Raw genomic sequence first — 21,053 nt, 5'->3', positions numbered from 1 at the left:
ATAGATAAATTTCTTAAGTCATATGATCTGCCCAGATTGAGTCAGGAGGATATAGAAAACCTAAACAGACCAATATCAATTGAGGAAATAGAAGAAACCATAAAAAGACTACCAACTAAGAAAAGCCCAGGTCCAGATGGGTATACAGCAGAATTTTACAAAACCTTTAAAGAAGAACTAATACCAATACTTTTCAAGCTACTTCAGGAAATAGAAAAGGAGGGAGAACTTCCAAATTCATTCTATGAGGCCAACATCACCCTGATACCTAAACCAGACAAAGACACTTCAAAGAAAGAAAACTACAGACCAATATCTCTAATGAACCTAGATGCAAAAATCCTCAATAAAATTCTGGCGAATCGGATACAAAAACATATCAAAAAAATTGTACACCATGATCAAGTAGGATTCATCCCTGGGATGCAAGGCTGGTTCAATATACGGAAATCAATAAATGTTATTCACCACATCAATAGACTTAAAAATAAGAACCATATGATCATCTCGATAGATGCGGAAAAAGCATTTGACAAAGTACAGCATCCCTTTATGTTCAAAACTCTAGAAAAACTAGGGATAACAGGAACATACCTCAATATTGTAAAAGCAATCTATGCTAAGCCTCAGGCTAGCATCATTCTGAATGGAGAAAAACTGAAGGCATTCCCTCTAAAATCTGGAACTAGACAGGGATGCCCTCTCTCTCCACTTCTGTTCAACATAGTTCTCGAAACACTGGCCAGAGCAATTAGACAGACGAAAGAAATTAAAGGCATAAAAATAGGAAAAGAAGAACTTAAATTATCACTATTTGCAGATGATATGATTCTATACCTAGCAGACCCAAAAGGCTCTACAAAGAAACTATTAGAGCTAATAAATGAATTCAGCAAAGTGGCAGGATATAAAATCAACACACATAAATCAAAGGCATTCCTGTATATCAGCGACAAATCCTCTGAATTGGAAATGAGGACAACCACTCCATTCAAAATATCTTCAAAAAAAATAAAATACTTGGGAATCAACCTAACAAAAGAGGTGAAAGACTTATACAATGAAAACTACAGAACCCTAAAGAGAGAAATAGAAGAAGATCTTAGAAGATGGAAAAATATACCCTGTTCATGGATAGGCAGAACTAACATCATCAAAATGGCGATATTACCAAAAGTTCTCTATAGGTTTAATGCAATGCCAATCAAAATCCCATCGGCATTTCTTGTAGAAATAGAGAAAGCAATCATGAAATTCATATGGAAAAATAAAAGACCCAGAATAGCAAAAACAATGCTAAGCAGGAAGTGTGAATCAGGCGGTATAGCGATACCAGACTTCAAACTATACTACAGAGCAATAGTAACAAAAACAGCATGGTACTGGTACCAAAACAGGCGGGTGGACCAATGGTACAGAATAGAGGACACAGAAACCAATCCACAAAACTACAACTATCTTATATTTGATAAAGGGGCTAAAAGCATGCAATGGAGGAAGGATAGCATCTTCAACAAATGGTGCTGGGAAAACTGGAAATCCATATGCAACAAAATGAAACTGAATCCCTTTCTCTCGCCATGCACAAAAGTGAATTCAAAATGGATCAAGGAGCTTGATATCAAATCAGAGACGCGCCGTCTGATAGAAGAAAAAGTTGGCTACGATCTACAGTCGGTGGGGTCGGGCTCCAAATTCCTCAATAGGACACCCATAGCACAAAAGTTAATAACTAGAATCAACAAATGGGACTTACTCAAACTAAAAAGTTTTTTCTCAGCAAAAGAAACAATAAGAGAGGTAAATAGGGAGCCTACACCCTGGGAACAAATCTTTACTCCTCACACTTCAGATAGAGCCCTAATATCCAGAGTATACAAAGAACTCAAAAAATTAGACAATAAGAAAACAAACAACCCAATCAACAAATGGGCCAAGGACCTGAACAGACACTTCTCAGAAGAGGACATACAGTCAATCAACAAGTACATGAAAAAATGCTCAACATCTCTAGCTGTCAGAGAAATGCAAATCAAAACCACCCTAAGATACCATCTCACTCCAGTAAGATTGTCAGCCATTAGGAAGTCAAACAACAACAAGTGCTGGCGAGGATGTGGGGAAAAGGGTACACTTGTACATTGCTGGTGGGACTGCAGATTGGTGCAGCCAATTTGGAAAGCAGTATGGAGATTTCTTGGAAAGCTGGGAATGGAGCCACCATTTGACCCAGCTATTCCCCTTCTTGGTCTATTCCCTAAAGACCTAAAAAGAGCATGCTACAGGGACACTGCTACATCGATGTTCATAGCAGCACAGTTCACAATAGCAAGACTGTGGAACCAACCTAGATGCCCTTCAATAGACGAATGGATAAAAAAAATGTGGCATTTATACACAATGGAGTATTACTCTGCATTAAAAAATGACAAAATCATAGAATTTACAGGGAAATGGATGGCATTAGAGCAGATTATGCTAAGTGAAGCTAGCCAATCCCTAAAAAACAAATGCCAAATGTCTTCTTTGATATAAGGAGAGTAACTAAGAACAGTGTAGGGACGAAGAACAGGAGAAGAAGATTAACATTTAACAGGGATGAGAGGTGGGAGGGAAAGGGAGAGAGAAGGGAAATTGCATGGTAATGGAAGGAGACCCTCAGGGTTATACAGTGGAGGAGGTAGAGAGAGAGGAGGGGAGGGGAGGGGAGAGGTGGGGAGGGGGGAGGGTGGAGGATGGGAAAGGCAGTGGAGCACAACAGACACTAGTATGGCAATTTGTAAATCAATGGATGTGTAACTGATGTGATTCTGCAATCTGTGTATGGGGTGAAGGTGGGAGTTCATAACCCACTTGAATCAAAGTGTGGAATATGATATGTCAAGAAATTTGTAATGTTTTGAACAACCCACAATAAAAAATTAAAAAAAAAAAAAAAAAAAAAAAAAAAAAAAAAAAAACAAAGAAAGGAGTTCACAGTAATAGTGAATATTTCTTTCTGTCAAAGGAGCTGAAATTCAGATAATGTTCTCATGTTACCTGACATTTATTTTCCTCCACTTCCAGTAGATAAAATGATAGTTGTTCCTCAGATATCTGTCTGTAATGGGTGCTTTAAACTTAATCTGATGCCATACAATTTCTGTGCTCAGTCATATGGACTTAAAGTTTCATGTATCCCTGGAACCAGGCATCATGCAATGTTTTTATGTGATGCTTGTCTTACTTCTATGCCTTTATAAATTAAATTTGCCCTTGTCCTTTCTCTGGATATTAACACAGTTAAGAATTTCAATAGGTTCAACTCAGAATGATGCCCCAGGCAAGCATGGCACCTGTTTATGTTCTAGCTCTACATGAATACAATCATTCCCATATTTGAACACACATGATCAAGGAAATAACAATTTTCTGAAACAGTGTGAAGAGAGAGGACCAAATCAAGCATTCTGGAGATCATTTATGTGCTCAAAATATGATTTAATGTGTGAAACAGCCTTAAATCCTCAAAACCCAAACATTTCATTATAGAGTTTGAGCTGTCAAGTGGCAAAACAAAACTTATTCAGGACTCATCCTAATTTAGAGAAGACTGAAGCTGGGAACACAATCATGGAGTAAGAAAGTTGACACAGAGTCTACCTTTGAAGATTATTTGGCTGTAAATATCACACGCAGACAAATAGAAATCAAAAAGGGCAAATCACAATATAAGATCATAAGCCCCAAAGTATGCTGTGGAAAGCACGTGTGAACCAAAAGCACTGGCCCTGTATAGAGATCATATATCAAGCGGAAGTGACAAAAGGCGACAGTTGTCAGCTCCCAAGACTCTGATGACAGGTGTCAGAGAATGAGAAATGTATTGGATGGTCTGTATTGAAAGTAACATTTGTATGTGTGTGTGTGTGTGTGTGTGTAGTTAGAACCCAGCTTTATTGTTTCAACCAATTTTTATTTACAGAATACAAATCTCTTCAAAAAGATACATTCCTTCCTTTAATCAATGGCGGCAAAAAGCCTTATGAAGACAGAAATAAAGGCTATACATTACTTATATTTAAACAGAAAAATAAACTTCTCCATTAAGAAATATTGAACATATAGCAAAAATGTATTTTTACTTAAGCAATTACATGAATGAGACAGTTTTTAATTTTCTTCACCAGCAATGCTATTTTATCCACAGAAGAAATTTTACTTAAATTAACAACAGTAAAAATGTAAAAATTAAATTTTAAACATAAATTATGCAACCAAAAAAACCCAAGAAGTGTCTCTATTACCAAACAGATTAATAAGTTTTCAGACACTCAGATATTTTCTGAGGCATATCAAAACACCTGCATAAAAAGTTACATTCAATTGAGAGATATCAATCCATTTTCAGCACTAAGATTATTTGTAGCACTTACAGTATATACAAAACAGCATTATACTACTGTAGATCACATTTGATAACACACAAATTTAAGCTTTATGACACAATTTCCCAATTGAACAAACAGCTAATGCAACGACAATTACTCATTTCATTTTTTTTTCTTTCTTGCACATGGGATAACCACATCTTCTCCCTTAGAATAATAGTATGTTTTAAAATTCAAATACTTTCTATCATGGAAACTTGACCTAACCATACAAAGACTCCTAAATACAATAGAGTCAAAAAGTTTTCTTTGAATATTCTATTAACTTATAGTTATTTCAGTACAGTTAAACACAGAAATCTATTTCAGATTATTGAACAATAAAAAATTCCCGTATGTCACTACCTATATTTAAGTAGGAGTACACCACAACTAAAACCATGTTAAGTAAACACTCTCATCTCCTCCACTGCTTTTTAGGAGGCCTTTTCCAGGTCACAGGAGCTAGTTTACATGAATACCGCTGGGTTTCAATCTATCTCTGAAATTTCTTATTAAAAGTTTTGAAACTTAACTAACGGAAAGTTTACAATTCCAATAAGCTAGGGTTTTTTTTCTTACTCTTCACTAACTAGTTGAAATATAATATGTAATGATTTCAAATTTCATAAACACCTTGTGTTTCATTAAAAGGATTAATGGTATCCAAAATACCATTAGTGGGTAAGATATTAACAAAAAAAAATGAGTATTTTTAAAGAGCGAAGTTTTCATAACAAGGAAAGTTATAGGATTCATAATGAATACAGATATAATAATATCTTATCCCTGCTGGTTTATAATGTAAGTAGTACACTAAGTGCAGGAAGTACAGAAAAGAAAAAGAAAATTTCAGGAGAGAAGTCTACTAACAACTTGAGTTTTGGATGATGGCTCGAACACAAAAGGAATTTATAGTGCTTATAAGCATCATCATTTTTTCCCCATTCAAATAGTTCAGATTTTCTTTTGATATCAAATTTTGATCTGGAAATAAAAAAAAAAACTTCAGTCTAAAAACTCTGTTAAGAAAACTAACTCATTAAGTAATACATCTTATTAATTTCAGATTTCAAGTATACAAAGCAACGTGAATGAAGTGTTTTCTTTTACAGTAACACTTTTACAGATTGAGTTACAAAGTTGAGGAAAAACTCATTTAAAATAATTGATACACGTGCTGTTTAAGACATAAAACCCAAGAGTTAACACTGTAATCACACAAGTGATATGTAATAGGAAAAAAAGGCAGTTCAATATAACATATAACTTGTTTTTGTTTTTTTAAAAAAAAGTGAAAATAAAAGAGAGTGCCTTAATATGTAACTAAATTTCCCAGTAAAAGGGCATTCTGAAATCTAATGGATCAAAGAAAAAGCAAAGCTACTTTACCGAGTACTTTAATTCTTTTTCCTTCTCTGCATAATAATTACTAGCATTTTCTTCTGTGTAAACTAGTAACAAATTGATGCCAGTAACAAAACTCTCCTAGCATAAAGCATGTTTATTTTGTCTATCAACTGAATGACTGATTATTAAAAGCTGAAGGCTTTATTACTTTGAAATACAATATAAAATGCTTAAAAAACAATTTAAAGCAGAAAACCAAATTGATAGTATTTTCAATTATATTATGAAGTAATGAACTCACAAATGGTAGAGAAGTCCTTTGTATAATGTAAAAAAGAAACATTTGAATAATTTTAAAAGTGGAGTTTTAAACTTTTAATTGAGAGTGTTGGGGAAACTTTTTTTTAAGTCTGGAATCTTTAGTTAACATACTTATGAAGTTAAAGTAAATATTTTTAGCAAAAAGGAAATGGATATAGTTGTCATTAAAAGGTTACCTGTCTTTTCTTTTATAATTCTACAATGAACAACTTTAGAGAAGTTACCTGAGAAACATTTAAGTTGAACGAAGAGCAGTTATTTGCCATCTCTTTATTTATGGGATTCAGAGTAACATTAAATTTCAAAGTTTTTTGTAGAAAATATTAACAAAAATATTTCTGCAAACAGGAAAAGGTAATACTTCACTGTGTAATCATTAAACTATATTTTCAGTTTCCTTTAGTTTAGAATTGTGACTCAAAGAATGAAACTCTAATAATATAACAGCATATAAATTCACTGTTTCCAGGAAGCTAATCTTACAAAAATTGATGGTCAACTAAAAAATGGGTAAAAGCCTTATCAGGCACTGAGAGGGTAAATAAATAATTACTGTCATTAACCAAAGCTGATAAAACACTATTTCCAGTTCCTATTACCTCACTTTACATCCATAGCTGTTGGCTATTTTCAATCTAAAAGCAATGAACTAGATTCATTTCCTGTCAGAAAAATGTATACAAAAGGGAAGAGAATACAAAACACTACACAATCTCATATGTAAGATACAATTCACACTTATTTACAATTTTTTTATTTACACTGCTTTATACACATTCCATGCAGAACTAGTTGATGAGTTTTGTGCTCATATTGATCTCATACGATCACATCAACAGTATGATTTGCTACCACATCTCTTTGATTTCCAGAAAAATGTTGGTAACATGGGATTAGGAGAGGGAAAAAAAATCAAATATCACTGGTTAGGTCAGATCATACAAGTATTTAAGGGGGGAAAAAAGGGAGGGGTGGAAATTAGCTTGTTAAAAGCATTGAGGCCACTATGGTTTATTGACTAATATTGAACATATATGAAACCACTTCAAACAACCATTTTTATAAATACAAAATGAGCTTACTACCAGCTGAGGGATTAAGTAAGGCATTCAAGTCCCATAGCTTAACATAAAAAGGCAACTGATATCTGCAAGCCACAAGACAAATTTTAGAGGGAGATTTTAGAGTGCTGTTGAGATTTTTACTCTTCTTTAGAATCCCCTAAATGGTCAATGTAAAGAGAAGTAATTTTGAACCCTATTGTTAGTCTGCACCATGATCCCCCAAACCCGTACAGGAAGTAGGAACATCACAACACCACAAATCTACCCAGAATGTGGGCAACAGTTTACGTATCTTAACTTGTTCCTAAGATCCAACACATACTTCTTCCAGGACTAAATTTGACAGCCTTTATTCTGGGTTACATTCAATTCTATCTGGCTCTCTCTGAAACAGCTAGCAGCTCTGCACAGTCTACCAATCAGTGACTGATATTTCAAGAGTAAACAATTCATTTTACTTAGAGTAAATCAAGATTAAAAAGTTACAATGAGCAACCAGATGATTTTCTAAAATTAATCTTATTAACATAAAACTTAAATTTCTCTGGAATATTTTTATTGCGTACACTCAACAGATGATTCAGATGAAAGAAGTCACAGGTCATGTTAAATTTATAATAAATAATTCACATATAACAGATTAAATTAACACAGAAAGGCTTAAACTCCATCTTTATACCTTTTTGCAGATTGAACAAATTTCTAATTCATCACATACTGATAGCGGTAAGAATACTTCATGACATTTCTCAGTCTATTTAAAAAATAGATTGGTTGTTTTGAGGCATACTTTGTAAAGCAAGATAACCAAATTAAGTAACAGAATTTTAACAAATATTGGCTTTTTGGAATTTTTTTAAGAAAATAATTCACAAGCATTTCTCAGCTACTTGAAAATAATTAAGTCTCTTTACTCAGGCACTTTTAATGCAGTAACCTCAGGCTTCATTTTAAAGTACTTGTTAAAATGAACATTTGCATATTCAAGAAAATCAAACACAATAGTAAAATATTTGGCTTGAATCAAAGCCCATAAACCCCAAAAGAAATGAGAAGCCAATGCAAACTGATTGACTTGAATGGAGAGTATTTCTATCTCCTTTTCAGTAACTTCAGTCCCAAATTGTTTATATTCCCTTTAGATTTCAAGGTATGAACACAGCCACTGGCCCTGTAGTTCTCTATCTGGATAGAGACTATAGTCTATATCACTTATACCTGTGAATTCATTGAAATGCTTTCCAATGTCATATGCCAGATAGCTGTATCCAGAATATTCATAATCTATGAACTGTATATCACCCTGTTTTTCATTGTAGATTATATTCTTACACAATAAGTCATTCTTACACAATAAGTCATTATGGCAAAGCACAACAGGACAGCCCAGGTTGGAAAGAATGTCCTTTATCCAAGTCATCTCTTCCTTAAGAATCTGAGAGCAGGGTTGGGGATGTGGCTCAAGCAGTAGCTGCTTGCCTGGCATGCGTGCGGCCCGGGTTCAATCCTCAGCACCACATACAAACAAAGATGTTGTGTCCGCCAAAAACTAAAAAGTAAATATCAAAAAATTCTCTCTCTCTCTCTCTCTTAAAAAAAAAAAAATCTGAGAGCAACTAATCTAATTCCGATAGTTTTACAAAGGATGTCAACTGGCTCAGAGAAGCTGAATAATATACTCTATAATTAATAGTATTAATCTATAATTAATTGATACTGGAAAATGTACCATAAAAAGAGAAGAAACCACCTTCACAATTAAGATGCATCTGTCATACCAGGTTAATTTTATATATCAGGATATCAGATTGTGTGATTTTGAACTTGCCAAATATTTCACTTTTTCCACAATTTATGGGTAGATATTATTCTATGTTGTCATTATTGCCTTTGTTTGTTCTCATATGAATTATAATGCCCTTTTTACTTCAATTAGAAAACTCTGTTTCTGGGACATTTTTCTTCTGTCAAGACACAGATTATTTGTATAAAAAAAGCTATAAAATGGTGTCTCCAAGGTGTGTCCCTGTTCGGTTATCCTGCCTTTTTTTTTTTTTTTTTTTTTTGGTATTAGAGATTTAACCTATGCATGTTTAAACACTAAGCTATATCCCCAGCCCTTTTTATTTTTTAATTTTAAGACAGGGTCTCACTAAGTTCCTGAGGGCTTCACAGAATTGCTGAGGCTCACCTCCAACTTTCGATCCTCCTATGTCAGCCTCCCAAGTTGCTGAGATTACAGGTGTGTGCCCCTGGGCCTAGCAGTCAATTATTCTGCCTTTTACCTTGCAATTAACTATGGGGAGGTGAATATATAGTACCCACACAGGGGAAACCCAAAGTCCTGCCATCAAATGATTTCAGACATTGAACATTGGCACAGCAATTAGATTCAAACAACTGGAGAGGCAATAAAAATACTGATTTAGATTACTGGTTATCTACTTCAGATGCATGATTCTGGTTGTGCAGTGAAAACCTAGAAGCCATTAAAGCCACAACAAAGGTTGCTATTGCATTATGTCAGTCTAATCAATAAATCATAGCTCATTGGAGCTAAAATGGCTGAGAATATCCTAGTAGAGAATTTTTGCTCAGTCAGAAAGGTAATTGATGACTTACCAGAACAAAAATGAAGAATTCCTCACACGAGTCCAGGACTCTCCAACCAACTTCTCACTTTGAGGATAAATTGTTCTGAAAGAGATTTGTACATATTTTTCCTGGGTTCTGTGAAATATTTAAATGGTTCTCACATAATTTCAAGTAAACCCTGCTTACAGTTGTGTGGATCTGGGTTTATCTTGAAACTGCATGTTATTTATAAAGTTTAAAATTACTCAACAAGGCTAAGTTTTATTTATTTTAGAAAAGGGAGAACAAATAGCCCCAAACATGGAGCCGTTGATACTGAGGAATCTGACCGTGTGAGTCAAGGACAAAAGAAATACCAGTGTCCTTGGCTACAGCAGAAGCAAATGTGCTGGACTAGCTGAAAGATTTAAAAGTATAAGGCAAGAGAGATAGAAGATGAGGAAGAAGGGAAGCTGAGGGGATACATTTTTTTTCTTACAAAACTCCTCTAAGTTACCCTTTTTACGATTTTTTTTATGACAGGTCTTGCAAAAACTTAGATAAGCCAGAATGACTAAATTACTCTTCCAAAAACTGTTTATGTAACAGGATACTATGTTCTACCCTAAAAAAGAAATGAAAAGAAAAAAGGCAGTTTATCAGTACTTCAGAGCACTGAAAATATTAATGCTGAGCCATTTCCTTCTGATTGCTGCCACCTGAATTGCTAAGGGATCAAACCTCTAAGACAAAGTAGTTGCATTGACCATGTTATCCATTTTACTCTTGACTTAGAGGTAAAATGCTACTCCTTCATTATTGTTGTCCTTTTTTAGTCTTATTATGTCACAAGGAGTAATCTGACTGTCTGGAGTAAGGACTTCTTACCAATTACATCAAATGAGCAATCAATAAACATGTATTATGTTAAGTTATTGGAATTTAGGAGATGTTTGTTATATCCACTAGTATTACTTACTCTAACTTATGCACAATAGAAATGGCTTAGTTTGTTTTTCAAGTACATAGTTTTATCCATGTGATAGAAATTTTACGTAATTTTTTTTTTACCAATATCTTATCTACTTCAGTACAACTGGAAGATATGATTGATTATTGGTTTCCTTGAAACTGAGCAAAACATTGTGAACAGTTCAGCCAGTAAACCATACACGAAAGTTTGTGTTACTGAAGCTAGGATCTGAAAAGATCCTAGATGACTGAACTGGGGATATCACATGTTCAGTCATCTAGGATCTTTTCCCATGCTGTGGTAATTGGCAGGCTTTAGGTTCTAGGTGGTGCAGACATCACATTATAGAGCTCCTAGGGAGGCCTGGATTCCTGAGTGACTGTGTGGAACTGAGTTCCATGCCAACCAAAACTGGTATAAAATTTGAGCAGGAAATTAGTTTTTATTGGGTTAAGGCACTGGGATTTTGAGTTTGTTAACATAAAACAATCTACCCACAATCTATATAATCTATCACAATTTATTCTTACTGATATATGACATAAAGACTAGAATATATATATATATATATATATATATATATATATATATATATATGTATATATGTATGTGTGTATATATACACATGTATATATGTGTGTATACATATGTATATAGGCATTTATGTATATGTATGTGTAAATGTATATATGTACACATGTATTTAAGAATAAATTTATGTATGCACAGTCACATGTCTATCAAAAATCAGGATACTTTCTGAGAAATACGCACTATTGGGAAATTTTGCCATTGGGCAAACATCATAAAGTGTACTTAAAATATTTTTTGTACACAACTGTGATGGCTCTGTGTAAGCTTGTGATGCTGGTAGAATTTTTGTGACAGTTACCATTAGGCAGTCATGCATAAGAATCCCTTCTTCATAACTTCCTGAATTTACTTACTTTTTGTTCTTTTGTTTTGTTAGGGTATACCAACACATCTTGACTCTGACAACTTTCATACTTCTTTCACAATAAGCTTCATCTTCTGACTATGAAAACCTTGTCTGAGTCCTATACATCTTTATGATTATTTCCACTCAACATTAAAAACTGTTTCTTTTGACTGAAGAGACAGGATGACTAAGTGTAAGTGATGTCCCAAATAATCCTGAAATTGAAAAATAATATTACTAGGAAAACTGGTTGAAATCTGAACAAAAGTCTGGAGCTTAGTTGATGGTAATATATTGATGCTAACTTCTTAGTTTTGATAAATGTATGAGATAGTTAAATAAAATATTAACACTAAAAGATACTGGATAAAGTCTATATAAAACTCCTTATAATACATTTGCAACTCTTCTGCAAATATAAAATTATTTCAAAATAAAAAATTTTAAAAAATCATCTTCTTTCACAAGACTTGGAGAATAATCTTTACGGATTTAATTCTTTGGATATCCTAATGGCAAACTTTGTCCAAAGAAAGTAGATGAGGTGGAGTGAGGCTGAGAAGATATTTGGTGGCTTCTCTTTAAATACAATTATAATTTTTTTCCTCTAAAAATTACAATAAAGCTAAGATAAAATTGACAAATTTAAGTAAACTTGCACTAAATTTCAGTGAATAAAAAAAGACCACCACTTCAAAAAGTTGGCTATAATTTGTTTTGACTTCACATAATCTTGTGAATCCTACAAGGCATTCTCTTCTACTTTGCTCCCAATTTCCTTCCACCTGGGCCAGTTCTTACATTTATAGTCTCTAAGAATATCTACCCTACCCAACTTCCAGAATAATGATGGAAGATGCATGTTAAAATTCCATCTTCATAAATCCTGAAGAATCTCACAGACGTGTAAAGTTATCCTTGTTGGATACAACAGCCCTGTCTCCATGTCACAAATAACTTCAATATGCACATATTAGATAGAGTGTGATCATTTAATTTTAAGAACAACTGTTGAGAGCCCTGGCTGGATCAAGATGGTGCCTGGCATTTTGCCAGAAGGAGCGGTTCCTGCTGCCTCAGGTGCCCGCTATTTTTGAGCTCTCGCGGAGTTCCTAGACAGTTCTCGTGGGTTGGTTGAGTTCCCGTTGGGCTCTCGAGGAGTTCCTAGAGAGTTCCGGAGGGAGGGTTGGTTGAGTTCCGGTTGAGTGCTCGCGATGTTCCTGAAGTTCCAGTGGAGCTCTTGGGGAGTTCCTGGAGAGTTCTCATGGGCAGTGTGAGTTCTAAAAATAAAGTTCGTTCCTGCTTGAATCTTCAAGTGGCTCGAGATTTGTGCCCAGCCAGACTGCGGCAAACAACAACAAAAAATACTTGAGAGTCAAGAAAACAGGTAAAATTGGTCAATAGCTTTGGAATCAGAAAGAACTATATTTAAATGTCAGGTCTGTAACTTTCTAGCTGGCTTCTGTTTTAAGCAAAAGATTTATCTATTTAGGTCTCAGTTTGTTTATCTATAGAATGGTGATAATAGAGGCTACTTACAAGGTTGCTCATGAGATTTAATGACATGAGGTAAGAAAACTAGTTCCTAGGATGAAGTAGGGATTGCCACATGTTGGTTCTATGTTCTCTGAAAAAAGAGCGTAATCTGATAGTAAAATGGCTTGAAGTATGACCATAACATGGAGGGAGGAAAAAAACTCAGTGCGAAAATAGAGTCACAGTTCAAGGTGGCCTGGCTGAAAGGGGTGTGCTTTCTAACAAGTGAACGAATGATGGATTGTGGTCAAGGTTACACTCCAGGGGGCCTTTCAATCAGTGTGTTACGACCCTCCTGCCACTGTTCATGGTATCATGGAAAGATGGACAAAATGTACTGCTCTCCTAATATCGAGATTCATTGCAAGACACAACTCAGATTTATGTTGCTTAAATGCATAATCACAGACATCTCCATCAAAATGAATTTGCTGGTGTTGCCTTAGGGCTTTCAGTACCCCCAATGAGAACAGAACAAATTTAACAAGAATGTTAAGAAATGGTGATCATCTACCTCAGTAAACAGAAGGCCTTTGTCCACCCCAAACAAAGTGCATCAGTGACTTTTGAGTTCAAATTCCAAGTAATTGTCTACTGTGTATGTGACACCTCAGTGAGTGATCAGAAAAAAATTCTTGGAACCCCGATCACAGTATGACAACTTCTATTAAATACAGAGCTCTTTACAAAAGTCTTTAAGGCCTTATAAGACCAATTAATGATGTAATGATGTTTTGCTCTGTTTAATTACTATCATCTTGCAGTATAATTAAACCCAGTGGCGGAGGCTAACAGTACCAAGATGAGGACAATTAAGTTAGCCACAACATATGTAAGATATGTTTATGTCCCAAATAAATCTTCTGACAGGAAGGAAGTATGTCCACTTTAATTAAAATAAACATTTTTCTCACATTTTCACATAATAAAAAGATACTCAGTTTTTGTATTCTATCAGTAGGATTGATTCTTAACCTTTCTAAAAATTGGATACTAAGATTAACTGATGTTTAAGAAAAAGCTTTACTGGATTTAAAAGTCTAAAAATCATTTTCTTCTGATTCAGATATTTAGAGAAGCCCTGGGTGAATAAAATGTAATATCATTTAGTAAATATAATTATTTCTTTTTAAAAATTGTTTTGCAGTTCTTTATATATTCTGGTTGATAACCATTGACTGCATGTACATTGCAAGTAATCTGCTCTCAGATCTGCAATTTTCATTTACATTTATCATGTCTTTTAAAATAAAGTGCCAACTTTTAATTTTATCACATCTATTAAAGTTTTATTAGGTGGCCCTAAGTTTAGGGTTTTATTTAAGAATATCTTTCCCATATGGCAGCATATATCTTAGTGCATGTATATGTGTATATGTCAGGAGGGTGGTGCTTTATAACCTATCACAACATTATATACAGTTTTTAAGTAATATTTGTTCAAACATTCTACACAGAAGCAGTTTCTAGAGAAAACACAGTCCAAAGTAGAGTCACAAGTGACTGAAGGTCATCAGTTGATTCGAGAAGTAAAAATGTACAGCGCCAGTGGATGAGCCATTCTCTAGAACACTGAAACCACGTAGGTATAGAATGAACTTGGGTTGAATTGAGATGGTGGATTAGTAACTTACAAACAAATAAACATAAATTTGTTTACCCACTTAGGTAATGTTTTCTGTTACTTGTGCTATTTAGTCTTGATTTCAGTTACAACTAACAGAAAATATTACCAGGAATGAGCAAACAAATTGGACTTTCTTTGTCTTTATTACATAATAAGGAGAATGAATGTGGTCAGATATGGACACTAGTTCAGTGTTTCAGTATCATTGAGGCTTTGGTTGCCACCTTCTTTGGCTTTTCCTTCCTGGTTAGAAGATATCTACTAGAGCTCCAGACTTCATATCTGTATTCCAGGCAGGAAACAGAAAAAAAGATAACACCACCCACAAGTATCTATTATATTTTGAGAAAACAGCTACTTTCCTAGAAGTACTCTCTCCAAACGACATGTGCTTATGCCTTATTCATCAGAGTCACTCAAGAGGTAGGCAAGGGAAAAGAAAGTTGGAAATAGATGTTAGCTGTAGAAAGCTGTCTTCCACATATCTTTTCCACATAATGTTAGCAACGCATTTAAAAGCCTGCTATCAATCTTTCAATATTTTTTCTTGAAGTCAGTGTGCTGTGTCTCAATAGGAAGTCCACCATATCCTACTTGTGTGAATTTAGGAAATGACTTAATCCATCTTTCAATGTTTCAGATTCCTTAGTTGCAAAGAGGGATAATAAGAGTATCTCCTTGAGAGCCACTTTCATGACCAAGGGAGTGAGTATGTGTGTAATACTTGGAGTCATGCCTGGCATGTGGCAATCACTGTGTGAGATTTTACCTGACCTTGTTATTGTTTCTACCAACACTCCCAAAGAGGAGGCTGCAGGAAATAGAAAAAGTGAGGGCCATAAGAAACAATAGGAACAAAGTTTAGTCAAACTAATGTTGAGAAGATTCTTTCTTTTCATCCCTACTCATATCCTCCCCTGGGTATGACTTATACTACTGCCCAGGTTCCATGCTCCTCTTGCCATGAAGAACTCACTAGGATAATGCTTCCCTGCCAAGCTTACTGCATACATGTTCATTGCAGCAATCAGTCTACAAATATTTTAAAGCACTTACAGTGTGTTCAGCACTGGAAAAGAGTTGTAAACAAGACAGTCACAGCCCTATCCTGGTATTGATTACAATCCAGGAGAAGATGATATTTAAAAATTAATTAGAGAAAGAAATGGTGGGTAATTGATAAGGGCAAAAAAAATGAGAATTTAAGTATTCTGTGAGAGCATACTAATCTTAGGAGCCAGAGAAAGCTTGCATAAGGAAGTGACATTTATGCTAAGATACAAAGGTTAAATAGGAATTAGGTGGAGAGATAGTGCTGCAGTTGGGACATAGGAGTAGAGTTTGGGGAGAATTAAGTGCGTAAAGACCTAGAGGAACCATGAGTGGTGTGCTAAAGGTCTTTATCTCCCTTTTCTACCCACTGAGTCCTGTTCTTTTTGCACTGTTGCTAGTCAACAGCAAGTTATTTGGTGGGTGTTTATGATGGCGCAGGCCATAAATACTAGCTGCATAATTCTCATTTTCCAGTTTCCCTGAAGCAAAAAGACACTGATGAGATAGTCTGATAGTCTGTCTTGAAGTGTTGAACATTTCCAGATCTTAAAGCACTTTGCTTTCAGAGATACTTATAAATGAACAAGAAGCTTCTATACACCATTGCTTCCTTCATGAAGAGAGACTTCTACAAGTGGGAATTTCAGCTCTTTGAATGGGTATTGCTTTGCTTAAGAAGTTGTGGGGATGAGATAAGATTATTCATGACCAATAAAAATTATATTGTCTGAAGGTAAAATTGTAATTACCTCAAACATATTGACATCAGTAATGACATGGAGAACTTTGTCTATGATTTAGTATTGGTTTGAAGCATAATCATTCATAATTCATTAATGCAATTAAATATGTATAATATTACCTTTTATGAGTATCAAAATGTTGAAATATTGCTTAGAAAATGAGAATAGAAATGGGTTTTAATCCTTAGACTTGACTACATAAATACAAAAGTAGGATCCGCTGCCCGCGCCTGCAAGGTAGGCAGACCTGCGACAGACCGGCGGATCAGGCCCAGGAGCCTGCCGGCGTGGTACACACACCACCCTAATTGGAGTAGGGGCAGAGCAGAGTCGCCGCCCGTGCCAGGAACAGGCCCAGTGACCTGCAGGCGGGGTAGTCACGACACCCCAATTGGAGTAGGGGCAGAGCAGAGCCGCCACCCGTGCCCGAAAGGTGGGCAGATCTGCGACCGACCAGCGGGACAGGCCCAGTGGCCTGCCGGTACGACAGACACGTCACCCCATTTGGAGTAGGGGCAGAGTAGAGCCGCCGCCCGCGCCTGCAGGGTAGGCAAACCTGCAACCGACTGGCGGATCAGGCCCTGTGGCCTGCCGGCGTGGTACACTCGTCACCCCAATTGGAGTAGGGGCAGAGCAGAGCCGCTGCCAGCGCCCAGAACAGGCCCAGTGACCTGCCGGCGTGGTAGCCACGACACCCCAATTGGAATAAGGAGAGAGCAGAGCCGCCGCCCGCGCCTGCAGGAAAGATACGCAAGCAGTATGAACAGACAAGGAAAGAAAGGACCACAAGCAATGCAGGTCAACGCAACTTTAGAAGAGGCAACAGCTGCAGCAGATGGAATGTCAGATAAAGAATTCAGGATATACATGCTTCAGATGATCTGGAGTATCAAGGAAGACATTAGACAGCAAAATCAGACAATGAAAGATCACTTCGACAATGAATTACGCAAACAAATCCAGGAAGCAAAGGATCAACTATACAGGGAGATAGAGGTTATAAAAAACAAACAAAGAGAAATCCTAGAAATGCAGGAAGCAATAAACCAACTTAAAAACTCAATGGAGAATACTACCAGCAGAGTAGAACACTTAGAAGATAGAACATCACACAATGAAGACAAAGTATTTCAACTGGAAAAGAACATAGACAGCTCAGCAAGACTATTAAGAAACCATGAGCAGAACATCCAAGAAATATGGGATAAGATTAAGAGACCAAACTTAAGAGTCATTGGGATACAGGAAGGTACAGAGCTCCAAAACAAAGGAATGAGCAGTCTATTCAATGAAATAATACGAGAAAACTTCCCAGACTTGAAGAATGAGACAGAATCCCAAATCCTAGAAGCCTACAGGACGCCGAATGTTCAAAATCATAAGCGATCCACACCTAGACACATTATAATGAAGATGCCCAACATACAGAATAAGGAGAGAATTTTAAAAGCTACAAGAGAAAGGAAGCGGATTACATTTAGGGGTAAGCCAATCAGGATAACAGCTGATCTTTCAACACAGACTCTGAAAGCTAGAAGATCCTGGAATAACATATTTCAAACACTGAAAGAAAATGGGTTCCAACCAAGAATTGTGTATTCAGCGAAATTAAGCTTCAGGATGGAAGATGAAATTAAAACCTTCCACGATAAACAACAGTTAAAAGAATTCGCAGCTAGAAAACCATCTCTTCAAAACATCCTTGGTAAAACATTACAGGAAGAGGAAATGGAAAATAACAATGAAAACCAACAGTGGGAGGTAGGACAGTAAAGGGGGGGGGAAATAATCAAAGAGGAAAACAAACCATGTTTAGTAACATAAATAAACAAATATGGCTGGAAGAACAACCCATATCTCAATAATAACCCTAAATGTTAATGGCTTAAACTCACCAATTAAGAGACACAGGCTAGTAGAATGGATCACAAAACAAGACCCAACAATATGCTGCCTACAGGAGATGCATTTGATAGGAAAAGACATACATAGGCTGAAGGTGAAAGGTTGGGAAAAATCATATCACTCATATGGACTTCGGAAACAAGCAGGAGTGTCCATACTCATATCAAATAAAATAGATTTCAAGCCAAAGTTAATCAAAAGGGATAAAGAGGGACACTACATACTGCTTAAGGGAACCATACACCAACAAGACATAACAACCATAAATATTTATGCCCCAAACAATGGTGCAGCTATGTTCATCAAACAAACTCTTCTCAAGTTCAAGAGTCTAATAGACCACCATACAATAATCATGGGAGCCTTCAACACACCTCTCTCGCCACTGGACAGATCTTCCAAACAAAAGTTGAATAAGGAAACTATAGAACTCAATAACACAATTAATAACCTAGACTTAATTGACATATATAGAATATACCACCCAACATCAAGCAGTTACACTTTTTTCTCAGCAGCACATGGATCCTTCTCAAAAATAGATCATATATTATGTCACAGGGCAACTCTTAGACAATATAAAGGAGTAGAGATAATACCATGCATCTTATCTGATCATAATGCAATGAAACTGAAAATCAACGATAAAAGAAGGAAGGAAAAAGCATACATCACTTGGAAAATGAACAATAGGTTACTGAATGATCAATGGGTTATAGAAGACATCAAGGAGGAAATTAAAAAATTCTTAGAGATAAATGAAAACACAGACACAACATATCGGAATCTATGGGACACATTGAAAGCAGTTCTAAGAGGAAAATTCATTGCTTGGCGTTCATTCCTTAAAAAAACAAAAAACCAACAAATAAATGATCTCATACTTCATCTCAAAATCCTTGAAAAAGAAGAGCAAAACAACAGCAAAAGACGTAGAAGGCAAGAAATAATTAAAATCAGAGCTGAAATTAATGAAATCGAAACAAAAGAAACAATTGAAAAAATTGACAAAACTAAAAGTTGGTTCTTTGAAAAAATAAACAAAATCGACAGACCCTTAGCCATGCTAGCGAAGAGAAGAAGAGAGAGAACTCAAATTACTAGCATACGGGATGAAAAAGGCAATATCACAACAGACACTTTAGAAATACAGAAGATAATAAAAAACTATTTTGAATCCTTATACTCCAATAAATTAGAAGATAGTGAAGGCATAGATAAATTTCTTAAGTCATATGATCTGCCCAGATTGAGTCAGGAGGATATAGACAACCTAAACAGACCAATATCAATTGAGGAAATAGAAGAAACCATCAAAAGACTACCAACTAAGAAAAGCCCAGGACCGGATGGGTATACAGCAGAGTTTTACAAAACCTTTAAAGAAGAACTAATACCAATACTTTTCAAGCTACTTCAGGAAATAGAAAAAGAGGGAGAACTTCCAAATTCATTCTATGAGGCCAACATCACCCTGATACCTAAACCAGACAAAGACACTTCAAAGAAAGAAAACTACAGACCAATATCTCTAATGAACCTAGATGCAAAAATCCTCAATAAAATTCTGGCGAATCGGATACAAAAACATATCAAGAAAATTGTGCACCATGATCAAGTAGGATTCATCCCTGGGATGCAAGGCTGGTTCAATATACGGAAATCAATAAATGTTATTCACCACATCAATAGACTTAAAAATAAGAACCATATGATCATCTCGATAGACGCGGAAAAAGCATTCGACAAAGTACAGCATCCCTTTATGTTCAAAACTCTAGAAAAACTAGGGATAACAGGAACATACCTCAATATTGTAAAAGCAATCTATGCTAAGCCTCAGGCTAGCATCATTCTGAATGGAGAAAAACTGAAAGCATTCCCTCTAAAATCTGGAACAAGACAGGGATGCCCTCTCTCTCCACTTCTGTTCAACATAGTTCTTGAAAGTGACACTGGCCAGAGCAATTAGACAGACGAAAGAAATTAAAGGCATAAAAATAGGAAAAGAAGAACTTAAATTATCACTATTTGCAGATGATATGATTCTATACCTAGCAGACCCAAAAGGGTCTACAAAGAAACTATTAGAGCTAATAAATGAATTCAGCAAAGTGGCAGGATATAAAATCAACACGCATAAATCAAAGGCATTCCTGTATATCAGCGACAATTCCTCTGAAATGGAAATGAGGACAACCACTCCATTCACAATATCTTCAAAAAAAATAAAATACTTGGGAATCAACCTAACAAAAGAGGTGAAAGACTTATACAATGAAAACTACAGAACCCTAAAGAGAGAAATAGAAGAAGATCTTAGAAGATAGAAAAATATACCCTGTTCATGGATAGGCAGAACTAACATCATCAAAATGGCGATATTACCAAAAGTTCTCTATAGGTTTAATGCAATGCCAATCAAAATCCCAACGGCGAGCCGCCCCCTCCCCCTGTGCCGGCATAGTAGAGGGAACTGGGACCAAAGACAGAGCAGGCCCAGCGGCCTGCTGAGGGGCAGAGCCGCCCCCCACCCCCCTCGCCTGCCAGGTAGGGGA

General features: G+C 35.8%; 1 protein-coding gene and 1 pseudogene across 2 annotated transcripts in view; one reads left to right on the top strand and one right to left on the bottom strand.

Annotated features, from left to right (window-relative positions):
* Ptger3 (prostaglandin E receptor 3) overlaps positions 1-21,053 on the top strand; it is a 276,814-nt gene that overhangs the window by 213,635 nt on the left and 42,126 nt on the right. The window lies entirely within an intron of this gene.
* LOC114103732 (ethanolamine kinase 1 pseudogene) lies at positions 8,055-8,630 on the bottom strand (annotated as a pseudogene).

The sequence above is a fragment of the Marmota flaviventris genome, chromosome 10 (genome assembly GCF_047511675.1).
Source record: "Marmota flaviventris isolate mMarFla1 chromosome 10, mMarFla1.hap1, whole genome shotgun sequence".
In the NCBI taxonomy this organism is placed as follows: Eukaryota; Metazoa; Chordata; class Mammalia; order Rodentia; family Sciuridae; genus Marmota; species Marmota flaviventris.
Note: the sequence above shows the minus strand (reverse complement) of the source record. Positions and strands in the feature narration are given on the sequence as shown.